At 38.9% G+C, this 16846-nt stretch overlaps 1 pseudogene; it reads right to left on the bottom strand.

The window, feature by feature from the left end:
* Window positions 1–14076: 14076 nt before the first annotated feature.
* On the bottom strand, window positions 14077–15253 carry LOC114904882 (annotated as a pseudogene).
* Window positions 15254–16846: the final 1593 nt, after the last annotated feature.

Below are 16846 nucleotides of genomic sequence, written 5' to 3'. Positions count from 1 at the left end.
GAAGCAACCTAAGTGTCCATCGACAGGATGAATGGATAAAGAAGATGTGGCACATATATACAATGGGATATTACTCAGTCATAAAAAATGAAATTGAGTTATTTGTAGTGAGGTGGATGGACCTAGAGTCTGTCATACAGAGGGAAGTCAGTCAGAAAGAGAAAAACAAATACCGTATGCTAACACATATATATGGAATCTAAAAAAAAAAAAAAAAAAAAACAGGTTCTGAAGAACCTAGGGGCAGGACAGGAATAAAGATGCAGACGTAGAGAATGGACTTGAGGACACAGGGAGGAGGAAGGGTGGGCTGGGACGAAGTGAGAGAGTGGCATGGACGTATATACACTACCAAATGTAAAACAGATAGCTAGTGGGAAGCAGCCGCAGGGCACAGGGAGATCAACTCGGTGCTTTGTGACCACCTAGAGGAGTGGAATAGGGAGGGTGGGAGGGAGATGCAAGAGGGAGGGGATATGGGGATATATGTATACGTATAGCTGATTCACTTTGTTATACAGCAGAAACTAACAACAATGTAAAGCAATTATACTCCAATAAAGATGTTTAAAAAAAAAAAAAAGGAATGGGAAAGAAACCAGTATTCACTAAGTGAAAAAAGTGTAGGGCGCTGTGTATAGTGTGCTCTAATATGTATTTAAGGGACTTCCCTAGTGGTCCAGTGGGTAAGACTCCATGCTTCCAATGCAGGCGGCCCAGGTTTGATCCCTGGTGGGGGAACTAGATCCTGCACACGTGCCACAACTAAAGATCCCGCATGCTGCAACTAAGACTTGGTGCAGCAAAAATAAATAATTAATTTAAAAATAAATATTTTTTTAAATAAAAAAATAAAAAGAAATACGGGGACTTCCCTGGTGGCACAGTGGTTAAGAATCCACCTGCCAATGCAGGGGACATGGGTTCGAGCCCTGGTCCAGGAAGATCCCACATGCCGCAGAGCAACTAAGCCTGTGCACCACAACTACTGAGCCTGCGTGCCACAACTACTGAAGCCCACGTGCCCAGAGCCCATACTCCGCAACAAGAGAAGCCACTGCAATGAGAAGCCCGCGCACCATAACAAAGAGTAGCCCCTGCTCACTGCAACTAGAGAAAGGCCGCGTGCAACAACAAAGACCCAAGGCAGCCAAAAATAAATAAATAAATTTATTTTTAAAAATGTATTTAAAAAGAGAAATGTATGTATTTTTTTGCTAATGGTATTAATAATCCATTGCTACATAATAAATTACTCAAACACTTAGCAACTTAAAAGAACAAACATTCATTATCTCAGTTTCTGTGGGTCAGGAATTTGGGAGTGGCTTAATAGGTGTCTCTCATGGGATTATAGTCAAGATGTTGGCTGGTGAGTGATACCAGTGAAAATGGAGTAATAAGGACCTTCAAAAATTATAACCTCCATAAAGGCAATAAGAAAACTGACAAAAATTGTCAGAACAAATTTTTCAGAACTCTGGAAGTTAGCCAAAAGATTGCAGCAATCTGAGGAGTTTTAATCAAGGAAAGTATCTAAATCTCAATAACAACAGCGAGCTTTGTGGCAATTTAACTTGTCCTATTTTCATCCCACTCTCTCCCGCTCCATGACAGCCTTGAAAATCAACAGTCACAAGTGAAAAATAGCAGCCTGGCAGACAACAGAAGAGGTGAATCAGGGTTGGGGCTACTTAAAAGCTTCATTCCCATAGAATTGTCATTACATGACCTGTCTGTTGGCTCCCTGGAAGACTCTACTTGCAAGGCTGTCTTTATTGATTAGACTTGGAGCTTGCCCAATGTGAAAATCTTTTCCCTGGAGGTGCTGGTAAAAACATTTCAATGCAATTGTTTGATTTTATGGCTGCTGTAGGCAGTGGATAACAATTGGGGCAAACAACAGGCTACCCAAAAAGCTTAAAAGTTAGATCTAGGGAAGGAGATGCCCATAAGGGCTGTGAAAATCTGACATACTCCTCAGAACCTATAAGGTTAAGGTATATGTAGGATTCTGTGCATGCTCAGAAGAGAACTGAGAATGCTGTCACCTCTAGCCAACATTGAGGCTCCTTACAAGGAGGGAGTGAAGTCTAAGGCAGAGTTGTCAAGTGTCTGGCCAAGCGTTGAAGGCATGCCACAACAAGCATACAGAACCCCTTGGCAATGACTGGGTGGATTTACTGGTTCCAGATATTAAAGGAAATCTCTGACCAATCATTAGCTGGCCACTAATCCAACTAGGCAGAGACTTCAGTGGCCACACACAAAAAAGAATACAGACCTTACAAAAATAGTTCAGAAAAATCATTAAACAAACAACCCCAGCAACTACAAAAACCTTTGAGGATGAGGGAAGAACCTGATTTCCAGAGTTCCCACATTATATCAATTTAAATGTCCAGTTTTCAACAAAATGTTACAAGACATGCAAAGAAAAAAAAAGTGTGATCCATATGGGGCAGGGGAAGCTATCAACAGAAACAGTTCCTGAGGAAAACCAAAGACTGACTGACTTTATTTATTTTTTGGCCACACCACATGGCTTGCAGGGATCTTAGTTCCCCGACCAGGGATTGAACCTGGGCCCTCGGCAGTGAAAGCCTGGAGTCCTAACCACTGGACTTCCCGGGAATTCCCCAGACCAAAGACTTTAAATCAGCTATTTAAAATATGTTCAAAGAACTAAAGGAAATACCATCTGAAAAACTAAAGGAAAGTATTAAAAAAAAATGTATTACCAAAGAGAATATCAATAGAGATAGAAATTACAAATAAAGAACCATACAGAAATTCTAGAGTTGAGAAGTATAATGACTGAAATGAGAAATTCACTAGAGGTGTTCAACAGCAGATTTCAGCAGGTGGAGGAAGGAATCAGTGATCTTGAAGATAGGTAAATTGGGCTTACCAGTCTTGAGGAGTAGAAAGGAGAAAAAAAATAAAGAAAACTGAACAAAGCCTCAGAGCCTCTGGGACAGCATCAAGTGTACCAACATATGCATAATGAGAATACTAGAAGGAGAAAAGAAAGACCAGAAAGAATATTTAAAGGAATAATGGCAGAAAATTTCCCAAATTTGATGAAAAACATTTGCCTACAGACCCAAGAAGCTCAATGAACTCCAAGTAGGATAAACTCAAAGAGAGCCATACCAAGACACATTGTAATCAAACTATTGAAAGCTGGAGACAAGGAGAGAATCTTAAAGGCCACCAGAGAGAAATGGCACATATCATGTGCAAGACATCCTCAATAAGATTAGCAGCTGATTTCTCATCATAAACTGTGGAAGCCAGAAGGCAGTGACATGGCACGGCAGTGAGATGTGGATGGGCATCCAATATATAAAGATTTAATGTGGATGATAATAACAACACAAAGGAAGGGAGAAATAGAGCTGTATAGGAGCCAAATTTTGTATATTACTGAAATAAAATTAATCTTAACTGTTGAATAGATTATTATAAATTAAGATATCCAGAACAACCACTAAGAAAATAACTCAAAAGATATTATATAATAAAAGAAATGACAAGGTATTAAAATGGTGCACTAGAGAATATGTACTTAACACAAAGAAGGCAGTCATGGAGAAACAGAGGAATAAAAAAGACGTTAAGACATACAGGAAACAAATAGCCAAAAGGAAGGCATAAATTCCACCTTTACATTGAGTACACTCAATATAAATGGATTAAACACTACCGTTAAGGTGGAGATTGTCATAAGGGATTTTTAAAAAACAATCAAACCTTACGCTATCTACAAGAGACACACTTCTAGATTCAGACACAAATAGGTTGAAACTAAAGGGAGAGAAGACAATATACCATTCAGACAGTAATTGAAAGAGAACTGAAGTGGCTATACTAATATCAGACAAAATACACTTTAAAACAAAAATTGTTACTAGGGACAAAGAAGGACATTTTATCATGATAAAAGGGACAATCTCTCAAGAAGATATAACAATTATAAACATATGTACCTAATAACAGAACACCAAAATACATGAAGCAAAAACTGACAGAACTGAAGGGAGAATTAGACAATTTAACAATAATTGCTGGAGTCTTCAATACTCCACTTTCAATTATGGATAAAATGAGTAGACAGAAGATCAACAAGGAAACAGACGATTTGAACAACACTATAAGGCAACCACTTAGAATGCATCTATAGAACACTGCATCCAACAACAGAAGTATACACATTCCTCTCTATTATACATGGAACATTCTTCAGGATATGCCATATGATAGGCCATGATGTAAGTCTCAATAAGTTTAAAAGAACTGAACCTCATACAAAGTATTTTCTCTGACCAAAATGGAATGAAACTAGAAATCAGCAACAGGAAAATTTGGAAATTCACAAATATGTGGAAATTAACACAATCTTAAATCACCAATAGATCAATGAATAAGTCACAAGAGAAATTAGAAAATACTTTGAGATGAATGAAAATGAAAACGTAAGAGGCTAAAATTTATGGAATGGAGTGAAAGTAGTGCTTACAGAAAAATTTACAGCTGTAAATCATACAATAAAAAAGAAGACAACTCAAATCAATAGGTTCTTAATACGTTAGTGTTTGGGTTGGCCAAAAAGTTTATTCAGATGTTATGGGAAAACCCCGATGAACTTTTTGGCCAGCCCAATAAAAGAAGTGCAAACTAACCAAAGCAAACATTAGGAAAGAAATAATAAAGATTATAGCAGAAGTAAATGCAATAAAAATAGGAAAACTATAGAGAAAAATCAACAAGACCAGAAGTTGATCCTCTGAAAGAAGAACAAATTGAAAAACTTCAGGCTAGACTGACAAATAAAAAAGAGAAAAGACGTAAACTGTTAAAATCATGAATGAAAGATGCGGGGGGCGGGTGTGTGGTCACACTGCTACCAACCTTACAGAAATAAGAAGTTTTATAAGAGAATACTATGAATAACTATATAACAACACATTAGATAACCAGGTGAAATGTACAAATTCCTAGAAAGACACAAATTAATGAAACTGACTCAGTAAAAAATAGAAAAGTTGAATAGACCTACAATAAGCAGAGATAGAATGAGTGATCAAAAAGTTTCCCACAAAGAAAAGCTCAGGACCAGATGGCTTCACCCCTGAATTCTACCAAACACCTAAAAAAGAATTAACACCAATCCCTCTCAAATTCTTCCTAGAAACAGAAGAGGAAGGAACACTTCCAAACTCATTTTGTGAGGTATTACCCTGATACCGAAACCAGACAAAGATATCACAAGAGAACTATAAACCAATATCACTTATGAATATAAATGTAAAAACCCTCTACTAAAAAACAGCAAACTGAATGCAGCAACATACAAAAAAAGTGATATTTATCTCAGGAATGCAAGATTGGTCCAATGTAGGAAAATCATTGTAAAACATTTTATTGATAGAATAAAGAATAACTACATGGTTGTCTCAATAAGCACAGAAAAAGCATTTGACAAAATTCAACTCTCTCTTATGATAAAAACACTAATAAACTAGGAATAGAAGGGAACTTCCTCAACCTGATAAAGGGCATCACAAAAAACCCACAGCTGACATCATGCTTAATGGTGAAATACTGGAAACTCTCTCCCTAAGATCAAAGATATCTGCTCTCACTACTTCTATTCAACACTGTTCTGAGGCAATGTACTGGAGGTACTCACTAGGACAAATAGGCAAAAAAAGAAAAAGGAAAGAAAGAAAAGGCCTACAGATTGGAAAGGAAAAATCATGTCTATTTGCAGATAATATAATCTTGTATATAGAAAATCCTAAGGAATACACACACACAAAAACCCATTAGAGCTAGGGTTGGGGCTCAGAGCAGGCCACCACAAGGTATGTCACACGGCATATTGATTTTTTGAATTAAAATTACTTAAGAAACAGCTAGCGGAAAAAAATGATGTAAAAAATACTCTGACCTATTTCCCCCTGAAGGGGGGGGGGGGAAATCTCCCATGTGTAAGTATCCTCCCTATACCAAGAAGATAGATAGCATCCTCATCATCAGAGCTAGAGAATTCAAGGCTAAGAAAGCTGTATAAACAAATTCTGCTACTTCTTTATTACTCTGCAACCCCAAGCACAAGACCCTTTTTTAAATTTTCACAAATAATTGTTTCTTTGTTTAAAAATGATATATAAACAGCCTGCTTTGGTCACTTTGAGGGTCCCATTTCTATGAGACCTCCACGTGTACAAATTATTTTTTTTTTCCTCCTGTTAATCTGTTTTGTGTCAATTTAATTATTATACCAGCCTGAAGAACTCAAGAGGGGTAGGGGGGAAATGTCCTTCTCTCCAACAGTAGCAAGGTTGCAAGATACAATTTCAATAATATAAAAATCAAGTGTAGGGACTTCCCTGGTGGTCCACTGCCTAAGACTCTGTGCTCCCAATGCAGGGGGCCCAGGTTCGATCCCTGGTCAGGGAACTATATCTCACATGCGGCAACTGAGAGTTCACATGCTGCAACTAAAAGATCCCGCATGCTGCAAATAAGACCTAGTGCAGCCAAAAAGAAAAAAAGAAAAAAGGTAAAGTCTATTGCTATAGAATCAAAAAATGAAGTTAAGGAACTATATTCACTATCTTGTAATAAACTATAATGGGAAAGAATCGAAAAAAAGAATATATATACACACACATATATATGTACAACCGAATCACTTTGCTGTACGCCCGAAACTAACACAATATTGTAAATCAACTATACTTCAATTTTAAAAAATGAAATTAAGAAAATTCCATTTATAATAGCATCCAAAAGAATAAAATTACTTAGGAATAAAGAAGTACAAGGCTTGTATACTGAAAACTACAAAATATCACTGAAATAAATAAGTTGAAAAATATCCCATGTTCATGCATTGGAAGACTTAATACTGTTAGGCACACAGTAGTCCGTGTTAAGGGTTGAACTGTGTCCTCCCCAAAACGATACGTTCACGTCTTAACCCTAGTGCCTCAGGATGTGACCTTATTTGTAACAGGGTCATTTGTAAATGTAATTAGTTAAGATAAGGTCATACTGGAATAGGGTGTGCCCCTAAATCAATATGGTTGGTGTCCTTATAAAAAGATGCCAGGAAAAGACAAGAAAGGATTCACCTATAGGTTTCAGAGGAAGCATGGCGCTGAAGACACCTTGATTTCAGACTTCTAACCTCCAGAACTATAAGACAATAAATTTCTATTGTTTTAAGCCACCCAGTTTGTGGTTTTTACTATGGCAGCCCTAGGAAACTAATAAAGTCCACAAATTGATTTATGGATTCAATGCAATCCCTTTTAAAGGCCCAACTGCTTTTTTTTTTTTTTTTTTTTTGCAATAATTGACAAGCTGATCCTAAAAATTCATATGGAAATACTGAAGACCTGAATAACCAAAACAATCTTGAAAAAGAATAACGAAGTTGGAATACACACAGTTCCTGATTTTAAAACTTTCTATAAAGCTACAGTAATCAAGACTGTGTAATACTGGCGTAAGGATAGGCAGAAGTTAATGGAATAGAATTCAGAGTCCAGAAATAAACCCTTACATTTATGATTAACTGATTTCCTACAAGGGTGTCAAGACCTTTCAATGGGGAAAAGAACAGTCTTCAACAAATGGGGCTGGGATAACTGTGTATCTACACACCAAAGAATGAAATTGGACCCACTACCTCACACAACATACAACAATTAACACAAAACAGGTCAAGAACCTAAACATGTGAGCTAAAACTACAAAACTTTCAGATGAAAGCATAGGTGTAAATCATAGTGACCTTGGATTAGGCAATGTTTTCTTAGATATGATACTTAAAGCATAAGCAACCAAAGGAAAAAAAAACAGATAAACTGGATTTCATCAAAACTTAGAACTCTGTGCTTCAAAGGACACTATCAGAAATGTGAAAAAACAACTGACAGAATGAGAGAAAGTATTTGCAAATCATGTATCTGATAGGGTCGTAGAAATCAGAATATATAAAGAATTCTTACAACTCAACAATAAAAGATAAATAATCCAGTTTTTAAATGAGCAAAGGATTTGAATAGACATTTCTTCAAAGAATATATACAAATGGTCAATAAGCACATGAGCAGATGCTCAACATCCTTAACCACCAGAGAAATGCAAAACAAAACTACAGTAAGATACCACTTCACACATATTAGGATGGCGTCATCAAAAAAGGCAGTTAATAACAAGTTTTGGTGAGAATGTGGAGGAACTGGAATCCCCATACATTGCTGGTTGGAATGTAAAATGGCGCAGCTACTTTGGAAAACAGTTTTGCAATTTTTCAAAAAGTTAAACATCAAGTTACCATGTGACCCCAACAATTGCACTCCTAGGTAATATACTCAAGTGAAACGAAAACACATGTTCACACAAAAATTTTTATACATTTCATAGCAGTATTCACAATAACTAAAAAATGGAAACAACCCAAATGTTCATAAACTGATGAATATATAAACAAAATGTGGTACTATCCATACACTGGAATATTATCCAGCCATACAAAGGAATGAAGTACAACATGGATGAACCTTGAAAACATTATGCTAAGTGAAGGAAGCCAGACACAAAAGGCCATATATTATACAATTCCATTTATATGAAACTTCCAGGCAAATCCATAGAAATTAAGAGTAGATTAGTGGTTGCCATGGGCTGGGGGTGGGGAAATGGGGAGTGAATTGGTATGAGGCTTCTTTTGTAGGTACTGAACATGTTCTGAAGTTATACAGCAGTGAGAGTTGCACAATTTTGTGACTATACTAAAAACCACTATATTTATACTTCAAAAGGGAAAACTATATGGTATATGAATTATATCTCAATTTTTAGAAATAAGATGTTCGGACTTCCCTGGCGGTCCAGTGGTTGGGACCCCATGCTTCCACTGCTGGGGGCACGGGTTTGATCCCTGGTTGGGAAACTAAGATCTTACAAGCTGCACGGCGTGGCCAAAAAAATAAAATAAAATAGAAACCCGGGAACTCTTTAAAAAAAGAAAAAAAAAAAGGTGTTATCCAGGCTGCAGTCACCTGAAAGCTTCACTGGGGCTGGAGGGTCTGTCTACTTCCAAGATGAGTTTCTTACATTGCTGTTACCGGGAGGCCTCAGTTCCTCAGTGTCTTTGCAACATGGCAGCTGGCTTGCCGCAGAGCAACTGATCCAAGAAAGAGCAAGGAGGAGGTCACAAAATATATTGATGACTTAGTCTTGGATGTTACACACTATCACTTCTGTCATGTTCTATTAGTTATAAGGGAGTCACTAAGTCTAGCCCATAACCAAGAGGAGGGATGAAACCTACACCTCTTGAAGGGAGGGGGCTTTAATAATGTGTGGACACGCTTTAAAACCCATCACATACACATGTAACATATCTAGGACACAAAAGAAACTGACAACAGGGCTCCATGTGCCAAGGGGGAACTAGAAGGCTGGAGGACATGAGTTGGATGGAGATTGCTCACTGTAAGCTCATTTTTATCTTTTGAATTGTGAACCATGTGACGTGCTGCCTGTTCAAATAATTAAAAACAATCTTAAAAATTAAAAAAAATTCATTTTCTTTTAAGAAGGAAAATAACTTGCTTTGCTAGCTGAATTTGTTAGGTTGAAGTCCTAAATCAAATTGCACTTTTATAAATAAAAATACATTTTTATGTGTTTATATTCAACTATCCATGCATACATACACATTTTCTCACTCCCTGGCTCCTAATAGCCAAGGTTTAACAGAAGAAAAAACTGGAGGGCTTCCCTGGTGGCGCAGTGGTTAACAATCTGCCTGCCAATGCAGGGGACACGGGTTCGAGCCCTGGTCTGGGAAGATCCCACATGCCGCAGAGCAACTAAGCCCGTGAGATACAACTACTGAGCCTGCGCGTCTGGAGCCTGTGCTCCGCAACAGGAGAGGCCGCGACAGTGAGAGGCCCGCGCACCGTGATGAAGAATGGCCCCCACTCGCCGCAACTGGAGAAAGCCCTTGCACAGAAACGAAGACCCAACACAGCCAAAAATAAATATAACAAACAACAACAACAAAAACTGGAATCCTTCTTTGGGTTCTAAAATTGGATAACCTAGATGAAATGGACAAATTCCTAGAAACACACAAATTACCTAAATCGACTGAAGAAACAGAAAATCTCACTAGACCTATAACAAGTAAAAACATTGAATCAGTAATCAAAAACTTCCCAGCAAAGAAAAGTCGAGGACCACATGGATTCACTGGTAAATTCTACCAAAAATTTAAAGAACAGTTAACACCAGTCCTTCTCAAACTTTTCAAAGGAATAAACTAGGAGAACACTTTCCATCTCGTTCTATGGGGTCAGCATTTCCCTAATACCAAAGCCATATTAAGACCATCACAAAAAAGAAAATTACAAATCAATCTGTTATGAATATCAATGCAAAGACCCTCAACAAAATACTAGCAAACCAAACTGAGCACATTAAAAGGATTACATACCATGACAAAGTGGAATTTATAATAGAAATGCAAGGGTTCAACATAAGAGAAAAATGAATGTAATGTATCACAGTAGTAGAAGAAAAAAACAACATACTGTCATCTCAATTGATACAGAAAAGGCATTTACAAAAGCCAACACTCTTTCACTATAAAAACTCTCAGAAAAACTAGGAATAGAGGGAAGATTCCTCAACATGATAAAGGGCATTTATGAAAAAAACCACAGCTAACATTATGCTTCACGATGAGAGACTGAAAGCTTTTTACTTGTAATTTCATGAATGAGACAAGAATGCCTGCTTTCACCACTGCTGTTTAACACTGTACTAGAAATTCTAGCAGAGCAATTAAACAAGAAAAGAAATAAAAGGCATCCAAATTGGGAATGAAGAAGTAAAACCATCTGCAGGTGACATGATCCTACACATGGAAAATCCCAAGGGAGGTACAAGGAAGTTACTAGAGTGAATCAACAAATTCAGCAAAATTGCAAAAATCAGTTGTTTCTGTATACCAATGATGAATAATTAGAAAAGAAAACTGAGAAGTCAATTCAATTTACAATAATATCTATGTGTGGGTTTTCCACACCAAGCAATTCGCCAGTTCTCTGTAGACACCAACTGGGTGCCCTACAACTTATTTCACTTCTGACACGCACTACCCAGAGTTAGCACAGACCCCACAGATTAAAATCTCAATCCCCCTACTTCAGAGGCTAGTCACAAGTTTTGAGTCCCCAGGTTACCCATACTTCTGTCTGATTTGGCTACAAACTGGGGGTTCCCATGGCCCCATCTCAGGTTCAGTAATTTGCTATAACAGCTCACAGAACTTGGAGAAAAACTTTACTATTACTGGTTTATTATAAAGGATACAAATGAACAGCCAGACCAAGAGGTACATAGGGTGAGGTCTGGAAGGATCCTCAGCACAGGATTTTCTGTCCCCAAGGAGTTTGGGATGTGCCACCCTCCCAGCACACATTCACCAACCTGGAAGCTCTCCAAACCCCATCACGTAAGAGTTTTTATGGAGGTTCAAATATGTAGACGTGATGGATTAAATCATTGGCTATTGGTGATTAACTCAATTTCCAGCCCCCTCCCCTCCACAGAGGTCAGGGGGTGGGGCTAAAAAGTTCCAGTCCTCTATTCACATGGTTGGTTCCTCTAGCAACTAGCCCCCATCCTGAAGTGATCTACAGCCCACCAAGAGTCACCTCATTAGCATAAACTCAGGTATGGTTGAAAGGGGCTTATTATGAATAACACTCAGGAAATTCCAAGGGTTTTAGAAGATTTTATGCCAAGAACTGGGGAGAAAGACCAAATATATATGTCTTATTATACCACAATCTAAAAGAATAAAATGCCTGGGAATAAACTTAAGCAAGGAGTGAAAGGCCTGTTCCCTGAAAATTACAAAATACTCCTCTAAGAAATTAAAGAAGATCTAAATAAGTGGAAAGACATCTCATGCTCATGGACTGGAAGACTTAATACTGTCGAGATGTCAATACTACCCAAAGCCATCTACAAAATTCAGAGCAACTCCTATTAAAATTCCAGTGGGCTTTTTTTGCAGAAATGGAAAAGCTGATTCTCAAATTCAGTGCATGGAGTCCATGTAATAGGCTGAACTGTATTCCCCAAAATTCATATGCAGAAGCCTTAACCTCCAGTACCTCAGAATGTGACTATATTTGCAGACAGGGCCTTTAAAGAGGTAATTATGTTACAGTGAGTCTGTTAGGGTGGGCCCTAGTCTAATCTGACCGGTGTCCTTATTAGATGAGGAAATTTGGATACAGAGAGACCAGGGCTGTGCATGCATAGAGAAGAGCATGTGAGGACATAGCAAGAAGACAGCCAGCTCCAAGGCAAGAAGAGAGGCCTCGGGAGAAATCAAACCTGCTTACATCTTGATCTTGGACTTCTAGCCTCCAGAACTGTAAGAAAATAAATCTCTGTTTAAGTCTGTGGTATTCTGTATGGCAGCACTAGCAAACTTATACAGCCCAGGTAGACAAAAAAAAAAAAAAAAAAAAAAATCTTAAAAAAAGTGGAAGGACCCACACTTCGTAGCTCACTACAAAGCTACAGTAATCAAAACGCTGTGGACGGACAGAAGGACAGACTTATAGACCAATGGAATAGAACTGAGAGTTCAGAAACAAACCCATACATTTATGGCTAACTGATTTTTGACAAGGGTCTCAAGTCCAATCAACGGGAAAGGAATAGTCTCTTTAACAGATGATGCTGGGACAACAGGACTTCCATATGCAAGAGAATGAAGTTGGACCCCTACCTCATACCATATATAAAAATTAACACAAAATGTATCAAAGGATTAAATATAAGGGCTAAAACCATAAAATTCTTGAAAGAAAACATAGGAGTAATTCTTCATGCCTGTGGATTTGGCAAAGGATTCTTAGATATGACACCAAAAGCATAAGCAATAAAAGAAAAAATAACACATTGAACTCCGTCAAAAGTTAAAACTTTTGTGTATCAAAGGACATTATCAACAGAGAGAAAAGACAACCCACAGAATGAGGGAAAATATTTGCAAATCATATCTGATAAAGAATTAATATCCAGAATATACAAAGAACTCCTACAACTCAGTAACACCCAATTTAAAAACTGACAAAGAACTTGAACAGACATTTCTTCATAGAAGGTATACATATGGCCAATAAACACCTAAAAAGATGCTCAATATCACTAATTATGGAAATGCAAATCAAAACTACAATGAGATACCACTTCACACTCACGAGGATGGCTCTTATCAAAAGAACAAAATCAAAACCAAGAAAAACCCCAGAAAGTAACAAGTTTTGGCAAGGATGTGGAGAAACTTGTACACTGCTGGTAGGAATGTAAAACAGTGCAGTTGCTGTGGAAAAATAGTACGGCATTTCCTTAAAAAATTAAACATAGATTTACCACATGAACTAGCAATTCCAGTTCTTGGATATACTCAAAATAACTGAAAGCGGGGATTTAAACAGATATTTGTACACCCATGTTCATAGCAGCATTCTGCACAACAACCAAAGAGCAGAAGCAACCAAAATGTCTACCAAAATATGAATGGATAAACAAAATGTGATATGGGGAATAGGGAGTTATTGTTTACCGAGTACACGGTTTTTGTTGGGGATGAGGAAAAAGTTTTAGACATAGTGATGATGGTTACCATAAGACTGTAAACATATTTATTGCCTCTAGTTATACAATTATGACTGGTTAAAATAACAAATATTATATGTTAAAAAAAACTTTACCGCAGTTAAATACAACTACCAAAATTCATGGAACTGATGACGGTTAACTCTATGAGAGTGAGTAAAATTCACTGCTAACAGTACTGGTTCAATAATTGAAATTTAGATATTTTCTACAGAATACGTATTAATGAGTAACATAATGAATAACACAGGTTTTAAACACTTTACATTTCAGCAAGTTTTGAGGTCTGTCCAAATAAGCCCTTTTCTGCTCTGCATGTATTTCTACCAAAATCAGCTGTAACATTAGCTCAGCCAATTCCCACTTCAGGTTATACTGAATCAGTGATTTCTCATCTTTAAAATTATTCTCACCTGTAGTTGTTCTATGCAGATTATTCTAGAGGCTAATTCTTTAGACTCTTCAAGGTTGGCATTGACCCTTGCATAACAGCTGAGCAGTATTGGTTAACACTTTGACTCATCAAGAACCAAGGAAAACCATTCAAAATCATTTGCCTTGTTTTGAATTGACTGCTGATACTGCTCCCAATGTTCTCAACCCTTTAAGCAACGATTCTCACCCCTTTAAGCAACCATTCTCACCCAAAGGCTAATAGTTTTAAATAAGTTTACTTACTCTGCACACGTTTCTTCCAGAGAAATTAACTCACCATTGGTAAACAGCTTCCCTTGCCTACCGAATGAATGGGTTACTCATACCTTAAAAACATAACATTTAAAGCCCAGTTTTCTCTTTTTCTTTTTTTTGATGACACAATTGCATATATATTGTTTAAAATGAAAACAGGCGAGTTCACAAATTACTTCTGGACGCTGAAAAATGAACTCTGGTTGCTTTTCTTCTGGGCAGCACCTAAACTCTTGTCTGCTATTCTTCTGGGCAGCACCTAAACTCTGGCTTTGCAATATTTCAGGTACATTACAGTCTTCTGAGAGTGGCCCAGTACTTCAGAATCCCTGGGGTGGCCAGAATGCCTCTGGCTTCTTCTGCATCCCGCAAAGGGCTCTCTCCGTACTCCTCCTTCAGCCACTGGCGGAAGTGATGGACCTGGTGCTCCTCAAACTCCTGGAGCTGCCTCTGGAAGCCCGGGTTGGGGTTTGCACAGGACCTCCCTGCACGCACAGTGCACAGGGCATCTTCCCAGCCGAAGTCGGTGACCGTCATGATGCATGCAACCACCAGAGTCACGCTCCTGGAGACGCCGGCCAGGCAGTGAACAAGGCAGCCCTCACCTCGCAGGCGGCACTCGTGGATGAATTTAATACTTTCTTTGAAATGTCTTGTCAGGTTTTGAGATGGTGAATCCGCTGCTGGTATGCACAGGTATTTAACCCCCTCCAATATTGGCCTGGCGCTGTCGTGCAGAGACAGAATGTGTGTCACCTTGTTTTTCTCTGGCATCTTTGAAGTTGCCGATATACAGGCCAGACAGGATCTTGTTCATCCCATTCCCCATGGCGGCCGCGCGGCCTAGCGCTCGGGGGCGCAGCGGCAGGCGCACTGAGGGCGTGTTGGAGCGGGCGGGGGAGCAGCGGGCTGGCGGGCAGGCAGGGGGCGCTGCGCGCCCGCAGCGTAAACAGCAACATGAACCGGCGGCGCCCAGGCCTCTCTGTCCGCTGCGCTCCTGTCCCCCGCGATCCCCGGCCGCCGGTCCGCGGCACAGGCGCCCCTGCGGGAAGGGGCTCGCGGCGCCTGCCGCCTCCCGGAGTGAGCCCAGCACCTGCCACACCGGCCCCCGGGACTTTGTAGACACGGTTCCTAGGGGCCCGGCCGGGGCGCAGGGATCATGTCTCCCGGGGGCCGGGGCGCAGGGACATGACTCCTGGGAGCGGGTCCCTCCACGATTATGGCTCCTGGGGGGCCCGGGCCCAGGGCACACACGCGCACCCCCACCCCGGCCGCCGTCGCCCTGCGCGTTCCGAGACGGGGCGGGGTGTCTCGTTTTTCTTTAACGTTAAGTATGCACTAATAATTTTTAAAAAATTAAATGTCACGATATGGTGATAGGTATGGCCCTCATAACACTATTGAGTTATAAATGTATAACTGCAGTCTGTACTGCAAAGTGGTAACACTGCTTCGTACTGTCTCTGTGGCAACTACTAAATTCAGCCAGTGCATCAGGAAAACAGCCATCTACAAATGAATGTGGCTGCACCCCAATGAAACTCTGTATGTAGACACTGATTTGAATTTCGTATAGTTTCCACAGGCCACAGTATTCTCCTCTTGTTGTTGCTATTGTTTTAAAGCATTTAGAAATGTGAAAAACCATTCTTAGTTCGTGGCTTACTCATAAACAGGCAGCTGCGCATAGTTTGCTGACCCCTGCAGTTGAAAAAGAGAAAATGAGCTTTACTCACATTCCTCACAATTGAATCCGTGTTTTTTTTCCAGTATCTGATGAGGAAAGTAAAAGTAAAGTAAAAAGAAAGTTACACCTCCAAGTGCTAGTTCTTTGAAACTACGGATAAAATAAACATCTGACAAGTTTAATTTAGAAAAGAAAACAAACATAACATTTAAAATGACACATAATAACGGAGTTTTCCTAATTATGAGAAAACTATAATTATATACTAGTAAAATTAAAAATACTAACAACATAAGCAATACAGAGAATATGAATTTACAGATAGAGGGGAAAATTTGTGCTTCAACTGTTAAGAGCAACAACCTGGGTTTTGATTTGGATTCTACAGAGAGGCTCTGCACCTTTCACTGCCTTGGAACTATTTTACAACTCCGTTAAGTTGTAGATACCTGATAATACAAATAATTCTTATCTATAGACAAATGCAAATAAATAAATTCTGTTGGGTAGAGGTTCAGCTGACTTCCCTCCTGTGGAAGAAGTCAGTCTCGTGTCCATTTATAAATTCATTTCAACGTTCTTTTACTCCAAATTTGTCCTTGACTTCTCCTTTGAACTGACTGCAACATCTCAGTTCTCTGAGTTTTTAAAAATGCTTAACATGTGTTCATTTTATATCCATCTGTATGAGAGCCATTTCACTTTGTTGAAAGTTATACTTTAACACAACTAAGG

Source organism: Monodon monoceros, unplaced genomic scaffold, assembly GCF_005190385.1.
Source record: "Monodon monoceros isolate NGI ecotype Baffin Bay Population unplaced genomic scaffold, NGI_Narwhal_1 Super_Scaffold_21, whole genome shotgun sequence".
NCBI lineage: Eukaryota > Metazoa > Chordata > Mammalia > Artiodactyla > Monodontidae > Monodon > Monodon monoceros.
This window is presented reverse-complemented; position numbering and strand designations above follow the sequence as displayed.